The following is a 10683-nucleotide window of genomic DNA, read 5'->3' on the forward strand; positions in this document are numbered from 1 at the left end:
CATTAAAAAGGGCTCTATCCATATCCAAATTAGATCCCGGAGGTCTATAGCACACCCCAAGCACTATCGTAGGAGAGGCTTTACTAGTTTTCTTCCCCAATGTAATTTTTGCCCAGACGGACTCTGTCTTATCCATTGCATTGCTTCTTATTTCTTTACATTCTACCTCATCATTGATATACAATGCTACTCCACCACCTTCACCTTTGTTTCTGTCTTTCCTAAAGAGCACATACCCTTCAATACCTGTAGTCCAGTCATGACTACTATTCCACCATGTTTCTGTTATCCCTATAATATCTGGTTTCACTTCCTGCACCAGTAGCTCTAGTTCCTCCATTTTGTTACCTAGGCTCCTTGCATCGGTGTATAAACATCTTAATTTTTGCCGTTTGGCCTTGCTCACATTTTGTACCCTATAAGGCACAGTCATTCTACAGCCAGTATAACCTATTAGACTAGTATCCACACTGCCCTTGCTCCTTATATACATTCTCCTACCCATGGCTGTATCCTTTCTTACTTCGTCTTCTTCCCTCTCAATGCTAAAATCTGGCGTGGAGATTTCCTGGACATCTCCCATCCATCTCCCCCTAATTCCTAGTTTAAAGCTCTCTTTATCAGTTGTGCCAGCCTCGATCCTAGAGGTCTATTTCCTTCCCTACTCAGATGAAGTCCATCCCGAGAGAACTGTCCTCTGTCCGTGAATGCCTCCCAGTGGCCATACATCCCAAAGCCCTCCTTATAGCACCACTGCCTAAGCCATCTGTTGACAGTCATAATCTTGTCACACCTTTGTTGCCCTTCTCTAGGAACAGGAAGGATCCCGCTAAAGATCACCTGAGCCTCAATTTCCTTAAGCGTTTTTCCAAGCCTAGCATAGTCTCCCTTAATACTTTCCAGTGAGAATCTAGCCGTATCATTTGTTCCCACATGAAGGATAATTAGGGGATTCTTTCCCGCTCCCTTTAGGATCCTTTTCAACCTCAGGTCTACATCCCGTATCTTAGCACCCGGAAGACAGCACACCCTTCTATTCTCTGGATCAGCTCTAGTTACAGGTCTGTCTATTCTTCTCAATAAAGAGTCCCCGATCACATAGACCTGCCTTTTCCTGGTGACGGTGCTATTCTCCAGTCTCTCCCCTGTTCCCTCTGGCTGCAAGTTCTTTCCATTCCTATTTTCCCTTATAATCTTCTTCAACCCATCCTGTATCCTCCTGGGGCTCATATTTGGTGTAGTCTCCCTTGACTTTTCCACTTTTCCTATAGGACTAGCCTCTCTTCTCTTCTTCCTTACCCTTCCACCTTCAGCAAGTACCTGCTGAGCCCCTTCTTCATTTTCCAACTCTGCAAACCTATTCCTAAGCTCTATTTCTCCTTCACTAGCCCGTCTTTTCCTCTGCCTGTTTCTTTGAGTCACATGTTTCCACTGACCACTTTTCTCATCCAGTCTCCCCTCAAAATTCCCCAGCCCTGCTTCCATCCATGAGTCTGAGCTTTTCCCTTCAGATACCTCATATCTTTGCTCCATCATCTGCTCAAACCCCTTCCTAAACTCAACCAGACTTTCCACCTGCATCTCCAAACCTCGGATCTTTTCCTCCATCAGCTCTATCAGATGGCATTTCATGCAGAAAAAACTCTTACCGGTTCCCCCCTTCAGGATCATGTACATACCACAGCTTCCACATCCAGTCATCCTCAATGTGTCTTCTACTACAGGAGTCACTCCCACAGCTGCCTCTGTATCTGTCATCTCCTTCCCACCTAAATCCTGTTAATCTGGGAAACACAAGCCACACCAAAAAGACCACGCCCCCCCCAGCAAAAGCAAACCCCAAACAAGCACCACAATCCAAACTCCCCTGTTTAGAGCTCTTGTTTGCTAGCTCCTGTGCTACTGCAGCTGTCTGTGCCACTGGCTGGCTACCTTTATAGGACCCCTAGTCAGAAGCCCCACCCCCTAAGCAGGGCTCAGCTGCTCTCCCAGCACAAAGCCCCTATACACACACAAATACTAACAATACAAAACCAAGTACAACTACCTTCTCCTCCAACAGAACTCCCACTCAAACTCCCCTGTTTAGAGCTCTGTTTGCTAGCTCCTGTGCCGCTGCAGCTGTCTGTATAATTTGAGAACTGTCAATAATTCCCTCGCTATGCCAGATGAACTGGTCATCCATGGAGATGGATGGATGGCTGATCTTAATTTGCTGAGAAAAACTGCAAAGAGAAATTTATGCTAAGATTAAAGTATCTGATTCTTAAAAACACAGTGGGGCACTTTTTAACATGTCACTCCTGGAGCCCTGGATTCTGACTGGGTGAGGTCCCTTAGAAATTTTTTTTCTCTAACCCTATCAGAATGGAGCTTTACCATATGAGAACAGTGAGCAATTGTATCTCAAAATCACCATTGTCCCCTCAGTCTATTGTATTTAATTTATTTTTAATCATGGTGTATAATAGAAATAAAATCACTGGATTAAGCATATATCTAGCAGTGGGATTATCCTTTGATAATGTTCTGTTTCATTGACATTATATCTTCATCATATCTTCTTTGCCATCATTAGTCCTAAAATGACTATTGGATTTCAAGAGTTTCTCCCTAATCCAGAATAAGATTTACTTGTTAACTGTACAAAACAAAACAGAGATGTGCTTCTATTGTTTTACTGCTGCAGAAGCTTCTTTCAAGCTATTCAGAACAGTTTGAGACTAAATCCAGACAATATAAATATTAAATGTTTCTCTGCATGATTCTATAACAAGGAGGAAACCTTTGTGAATGTTGCCTATGTGTTTCTCGCAGTGGCTTAATGTTACCTAAATGAGCAGTGATAATTTCTTTGTTAGATTACCTGACTCCTGAACCAAGTGGAATCTGTGACTCCTGTTCTAGTAATTTTCAGACCTATCAAAGAAAGCCCAGGTAAGGTACATTTTCTCTACAGAAAGAAAATGAGTACTTGTGGCACCTTAGAGACTAACAAATTTATTTGAGCATAAGATTTCGTGAGCTACAGCTCACTTCATCGGTTGCATCCGATGAAGTGAGCTGTAGCTCACGAAAGCTTATGCTCAAATAAATTTGTTAGTCTCTAAGGTGCCACAAGTACTCCTTTTTTTTTTTTGTGAATACAGACTAACACGGCTGCTACTCTGAAACCTGTCATTTTCTCTATAAAGCACTGAAAAAGGTTATCAGACTCCACTTGAAAGAGGAGGAGGAGGAGTCAGAAAAACTTCTGTGCAGGGTCAAGAGCAACTCTCCAGTGATAAATGCCAGTTAATGGAGTCAGCACTAACATGAGTAAATAAAGAACTCCTTCAGCATACTGATTCCCTGGGGATAAGCCAACAGCTTCTCCTTTGCACCAATGGCAGTCACAGTCGCAGTTAAATCTAATACTGGATTTTTCCTCACCTTGTAGAATGAAGCAGGGATAGTCCAGAGGAGAGAGAAGGCCTATTTATCTTATAGATATCTTCAAGGAGATGGCAGCCTTCTCTATGATAATCATTATCCCTACAGATTACCTCTTCTAAAGGGTGAGTTATTGATGTTAGGTAAGGGCTGGGGCAGAGACACACACATCCTAAAGATAAATGCCAGGCTGCACAGATGGTATCCTTGACCAGGGGATGCTATTCCAGAAGGAGTGCTGCTGGGAACAGATGGGGTCCACCTGACCAAGAAGGGTAAGAGTATCTTCACACACTGAATCACTAACCTAGCAAGGAGGCCTTCAAACTTGGCTCAAAGGGGGCAGGTGACAAAAGCCAATAGGTAAGTATTAAAAGGTAACCTTAGAGTGCTAGATGTGGTGGGAGAGAAAATGAAAATTACAGTAGAATCATAGGAGAAGCAAGAGGGAAAACCGTGGGGGAATTTGCTCAACATCTTAGATGTCTATACACAAATGCAAGTAATACAGGGAATAAATGTGAAGAACTGGAAGTCTTAGTATACAAGCTACATTATGACTTAATTAGCTTCACAGATTTGGTGGGATAAATCTCATGACTGAAATATTGTAGAGGGGGTATAGATTGTTCAGGACGCACAGGCAGGGAAAAAAGGGATGTTGCTTTATATATCAAGAATATATACACTTGTTCTGAGGTCCAGAAGGAGGTGACGAGTGGACAGTGGACGAGAAGCTGGATATGAGTCAGCAGTGTGCCCTTGTTGCCAAGAAGGCCAATGGCATTTTGGGATGTATAAGTAGGGGCATAGCGAGCAGATCGAGGGACGTGATCGTTCCCCTCTATTCGACACTGGTGAGGCCTCATCTGGAGTACTGTGTCCAGTTTTGGGCCCCACACTACAGGAAGGATGTGGATAAATTGGAAAGAGTACAACGAAGGGCAACGAAAATGATTAGGGGTCTAGAGCACATGACTTATGAGGAGAGGCTGAGGGAGCTGGGATTGTTTAGTCTGCAGAAGAGAAGAATGAGGGGGGATTTGATAGCTGCTTTCAACTACCTGAAAGGGGGTTTCAAAGAGGATGGCTCTAGACTGTTCTCAATGGTAGCAGATGACAGAACGAGGAGTAATGGTCTCAAGTTGCAATGGGGGAGGTTTAGATTGGATATTAGGAAAAACTTTTTCACTAAGAGGGTGGTGAAACACTGGAATGCGTTACCTAGGGAGGTGGTAGAATCTCCTTCCTTAGAGGTTTTTAAGGTCAGGCTTGACAAAGCCCTGGCTGGGATGATTTAACTGGGACTTGGTCCTGCTTTGAGCAGGGGGTTGGACTAGATGACCTTCTGGGGTCCCTTCCAACCCTGATATTCTATGATTCTATGATTCTATGAAAGGCAGACCAGCTAAAAGTCTCTGAGTGAAGACAAAAGGGGCGGAGGAAACAGGGGTGACCTCATGTTATGTGTCTCTATAGACCACCAAATCAGGATAAAGAGGTGGATAAGACAGTTCTAAAACAAAACAGAAATATTCAAAACCCAAGTGTTAGGATATAGATATTCAGGCCTGTCTGTAAAGGCCTATACTCTAAGAATTTAGGTGTATTCTTATCACTTAGCTAGTTCAAGAGGTATAAAAGAAAGAATCAAAATCACTGTCTCCCGGTGTAAGGTCCTTCTCTCACTGTGACAGTCTGAGGCCCTGTTCTTAGGCTAAGGCCTTTGGCTAAGCAGCAGAGGCAGCCATAAGCTGGGAAGCGACCGGTTACCTTCTCACCTTCCAAACTAGTCACACTGAAATAAGGTGCTATTGGGCTGTTAGGAATACAATCCTGTCCTGATAGTGCCTATTGCTTCCAGAGAAAGGGAAGTGCCTAGAAGATGTAAAAGGAAACTTAGTTTGATAGCATCCTGTCTGGCAAGAACTCACTTAGCAATAGCTGGAATGTGAAATCCTCACTTCTGTATTGTTTTGTCATTATAGTTCCCACTTTGCTATTGTTTGTCTGTATAATCTCGGTCTGGTTCTGTGACTGTTCCTGTCTGCTGTATAATTAATTTTGCTGGGTGTAAACTAATTAAGGTGGTGGGATATAATTGGTTACATAATCATGTTACAATATGTTAGGATTAGTTAGTTAAATTTCAGGGAAATGATTGGTTAAGGTATAGTTAAGCAGAGCTCAAGTTTTACTATATAGTCTGCAGTCAATCAGGAAGTGGGTGGGTGGGAAATGGGAATAGGGGTGGGGAAATTGAAATCATGTTTGGTTAAGGGCAGGAATGGGAACAGGGACACAAGTGTAAGGCTTTGTGGTGTCAGAGCTGGGCAGGGGGACACTAAGGAAGGAAACTGGAATCATGCTTGCTGGAAGTTCACTCCAATAAACATTGAATTGTTTGCACCTTTGGACTTCAGGTATTGTTGCTCTCTGTTCATGCAAGAAGGACCAGGGAAGTAAGTGGGTGAAGGAATAAGCCCCCTAACACCGAGAGCTGGTAGTAATGAGGAACTTTAACTATCCAGACATCTGTCAGAAAAGGAATATGGTAAAACACAAAATCTCCAGTAAGTTGATGAAACGTGTTGGGGACAAGTTCTTGTTTTAGAAGGTGGAGGAAGAAACTGCGGGGCAACCATTTTAGACTTGATTCTGACTACAGGAAGGAATTGGTTGCAAATCTGAGGGTTGAAGGCAATTTGGGAAAGAGTGATCATGAAATTATAGATAGGGATAATTATTATATATAAGGCAATGAAGGAGTGAGAGTGGCAGAATACGGACAATGGATTTCAAGAAACAGATTTTAACAAACTCAGAGAACAGATAGGTAGGACTCCATGGGAAGATAATCATGGGAACAAGGAGTTCAGGAGAGCTGTCAGTTTTTCAAAGAGACAGCATTAAAGCAAACAGCAGCAACCTGATGTGAAGGATAGCTAGAAAGAATAGTGCTCCATCCGGAGCTCTTTAATGACCTGAAAAACAAAGCAAATCCTACAAAAAGTGGAAATATGGACAAATTGCTAAGGATGAATTCAAAGAATAGCACAAACATGTAGGGACAAAATCAGAAAGGCTAAGGGACATAAAAGATAATAAGAAGAGGTTCTAGAAATACATTAGGAGAAAGACAAAGGAAAGCGTAGGTCCACTAGTTAGAAGGGCAGCAGAGTTATTAACAAATGACGTCAGGAAGCTTGTGGTATTTAATGCCTATTCTGCTTCAGGCTTCACTAAAAAGGTTAATTGTGTCCCGATGCTTAACACAGTTAATATTAACAACAAAGGGGAATGGACACAAGCCAAAATAGGAAAAGATCAGATTAAAGAATATTTAGATAAGTTATAAGTATTCAAATCATCAGGGCCCGAGGAAATTCACCCTAGGATACTTGGGAACTAGCTGAAGCAATCTCGAAACCATTAATGATTATCTTTGAGAACTCATGGAGGATGATTGAGGTCCCAGAGGACTTAAGAAGAGAAAACATAACATCTGTCTTTAAAAAGGATAATAAAGAGGACCAATCAGCCTAACTTCAATACCTGGAAAGATTCCGGAAAAAATTATTTAACAATCTAGTTGTGAGCACTTTGAGAATAACAGGGTAATAAGTAATAATCAATATGGATTTGTCAAGAACAAATAAGGCCAAACCAACCTAATTTCCTTCTTTGACAAGATTACTGACCCAGTAGATCAGGGGGAGCAGTAGACAAGATATATCTTGATTTTAGTAAGGCTTTGGACACAGTTCCATGTCTCATGAGCAAACTAGGGAAATATCACCCATCTGAAATTATTATAAGGTGGGTGTATATCTGGCTCAAAGACCATACTCAAGAGTAGTTACCAATGGTTTGTTGTCAAAGTGGGAAAATGTATTTAATGGGGTCCCACAGAGGTCTGTCCTGGATTTGGTACTATTCAGTATTTTCACTGATGACTTGGATAATGGAGTGGAGAGCGTGCTTGTAAAATGTGCAGATGACACCAAGCTGGGAAGGTTTGCAAACACTCTAGGAGACAGGATTGGAATTCAAAATGATCTTGATAAACTGGAGAATGGTCTATAAAATCAAGATGAAATTCAGTAAAAACAAAGTGCAAAGTACTACACTGAGGAAGGGAAAATCAAATGCACAAACACAAAATAGGAAATAACTTGGCTAGGCAATAAATACTCCTGTGACACTGAGCCAGTGAGGGTTAAGCAACCAACCAGCAGGCTGAATGACCTAAAAGCAACCTTTAAGGACATAGAAGAATATTGACATGATAAACAGGGCCATTCCTTGTAGACAGTTATCAAAGTCATGTTAAATAGATTAGAATCCTTAATACGTAGGCCTGCATTGTTAGAGGATCAAAAGTAGATACTAATTGTATTTGTCTGTTTTTACTTATATATTGTTAGAAGTTTAACAATGTGATCTAATCAGCTTGTAGATGCTAAAATTCTGTTCCTGTCTTTAATGATTCATTAGGTATTCTACAAGCACTGGAATCAATATCGCTGTGTATAGCGACAGTTTTAATGCCCATCTTCTTGCATGTTTTAATCACCCTGCATGCAATCTCTCCTCTGTTCGCGATAAGGAGTTTCTCAAATGTCTTTTCATTGGGATCATATTCAGCTGTATACAATGTACGTGACGTTATAAGGCACCATCTTGAATGGCGTGTTGCACAAGCACTGGAATCAATATCGCTGTGTATAGCGACAGTTTTAATGCCCATCTTCTTGCATGTTTTAATCACCCTGCATGCAATCTCTCCTCTGTTCGCGATAAGGAGTTTCTCAAATGTCTTTTCATTGGGATCATATTCAGCTGTATACAATGTACGTGACGTTATAAGGCACCATCTTGAATGTGCAACACGCCATTCAAGATGGTGCCTTATAACGTCACGTACATTGTATACAGCTGAATATGATCCCAATGAAAAGACATTTGAGAAACTCCTTATCGCGAACAGAGGAGAGATTGCATGCAGGGTGATTAAAACATGCAAGAAGATGGGCATTAAAACTGTCGCTATACACAGCGATATTGATTCCAGTGCTTGTGCAACACGCCATTCAAGATGGTGCCTTATAACGTCACGTACATTGTATACAGCTGAATATGATCCCAATGAAAAGACATTTGAGAAACTCCTTATCGCGAACAGAGGAGAGATTGCATGCAGGGTGATTAAAACATGCAAGAAGATGGGCATTAAAACTGTCGCTATACACAGCGATATTGATTCCAGTGCTTGTGCAACACGCCATTCAAGATGGTGCCTTATAATGTCACGTATATTAGGTATTCTATTGATTCAGAGGTCAAAAAGGGGATATTATTATTTAGATGGGACTTATAGTGTAATAATAATATTGTCTTCATTTCTCTTTGAAATTTGTAACTCCACATAGTAAAACTATCTGTGAACTGTTTGAATGGCTAATTGCCTTATGCTAATGAATACAACTAGTTACTGATGTATGCCTAGGAAACAGACATTAGCTTCAAAGCAACAATATACACTACCTATTATTCATCCAAGGAAAGCCTGCTGTGATCATTTGCTGTCAAGAGGCTTATCTGCTGAACTTCAGCTATATGGAAAGTTTTGGGCCGGATCCTTTCTATCTCAGATCTGCTTAGTCTTTGACATGGAATGTCTAAGCCCACAAGACTGAAGTCTCCACGTCTACTCAGGATTAAATCAGTAATTCTCATGGAAGAATTTGAACAAACACTGCACATGGACTGCTTATTGGATTATAATCTTTTAAATCTATTCCAGAAGGATATTCACAAATCAGCAGCATCACGATCTCTGCTACGAAAGTGACCTAAGGACTTTATTCAGATCTGTATGTATATTGATCTTTTAACCATAGCAACTCTTTCTGTTTTCTTTTTATTAATGAATCTTAGATTTAATTAATAAGGATTGGCTCTAAGCATATATTTGGGTGAGATATGAAATATTCATTGACCTGGTAGGCAATGTGTCTGGTCTCTTGGGATTGATAGAACTTTATATATGGTGAATAAAGTTGACTATATTAGACTTGGCTGTTTGGGTGGGAGCCAAAGGCTGGATTGCTTGAAGAGGACTGTATTTTGGCTTCTTGGTAACCAATAAGGGATTACAGAACCTGTGTGGTTATTGTTTTGGTGAAATATAATTATAGAATATACCACCAGTTTTGGGGATTGTTTGCCCTATTCTTTGCAGTTTGCCCTGAATAAGTATTCTCAGTGTAGCCCCTCCAGACAACATCGTCACAACCCCTGAAAAGGATCTGGATTGTAGTGAACCACAAATTGAATAAAAGCTAACCATGTGTTGCAGTTGCAAAAAGGCCAGTATTCTGTGGTATGTAAGACACAGGAGGTAATTGTCCCGCTCTACTCGGCGTTGGTGAGGTCTCAGCTAGAGTATTGTGACAAGTTTTGGGTGCAGTGTTTTAAGAAGGATGGGGATAAACTGCAGAAAATCCAAAGGACAGCAACAAAAATGATGAAGGGTTTAGAAAACCTGATTTCTGAGGAAAGGTTAAAAAAAATTGGTATGTTGCGTCTTGAGAAAAGAAGACTGAGGTGGGAATCTGATAATCTTCAAATATGTTAAGGGCTGTTAGAAAGAGAACAATGATCAATTTCCACTGACGGTAGGAGAAGTAATACTTGGCTTAACCTGCAGCAAGGGAGATTTAAGCTAGCTATTAGGAAAATGTTCTCATTATAAGGCTAGTTAAGAATTGGAATAGTCTTCCAAGGGAGGTTGTGGAATCTCCATCACTGAGGTTTTTAAGAACAGGTTAGAGAAACACCTGGTCTAGGTATATTTGGTCTTGCCTCAGCACAGCGGGCTGGACTTGATGACCTTTCAAGGTCCCTTCCAGCCTTACATTTCTATGATTCTGTGTTATCAAATGGCACTCATTTTATATTGAAATTGCTAGCAACGTTTAAAGCATCTGCTTAGATATTTCAGCTGAGAGAGTGGTTTCAATACGTTTCTAAAATAGCTTTGCAGATGCTCTAAATGTTGCAAGTAATTTCAACATCAAATGAGTGCCACTTGATAACACAGAATCATAGAAATATGAAATCCCTCTGAAAATATTTCTGAATAGGGGAATGTGGAAGGCACATAATAATCATAGAAGGTTTTACATTGACACCTAACTACATGGAGTGATATCAGGATGCTCACTATTATTTCCACTTTTCAAGGAA

At 40.9% G+C, this 10683-nt stretch overlaps 1 long non-coding RNA gene across 1 annotated transcript; it reads right to left on the bottom strand.

Annotated features, from left to right (window-relative positions):
* Positions 1-815: 815 nt before the first annotated feature.
* LOC122457815 lies at positions 816-8135 on the bottom strand. Its single transcript, XR_006277488.1, has 3 exons — positions 7939-8135; positions 1275-1278; positions 816-829 (listed from the first exon to the last, which is right to left on the bottom strand). It is a non-coding gene; the product is annotated as an uncharacterized LOC122457815 (long non-coding RNA).
* Between the last annotated feature and the right edge of the window lie 2548 nt (positions 8136-10683).

This window comes from Dermochelys coriacea, chromosome 1 (assembly GCF_009764565.3).
Source record: "Dermochelys coriacea isolate rDerCor1 chromosome 1, rDerCor1.pri.v4, whole genome shotgun sequence".
Lineage (NCBI taxonomy): Eukaryota > Metazoa > Chordata > Testudines > Dermochelyidae > Dermochelys > Dermochelys coriacea.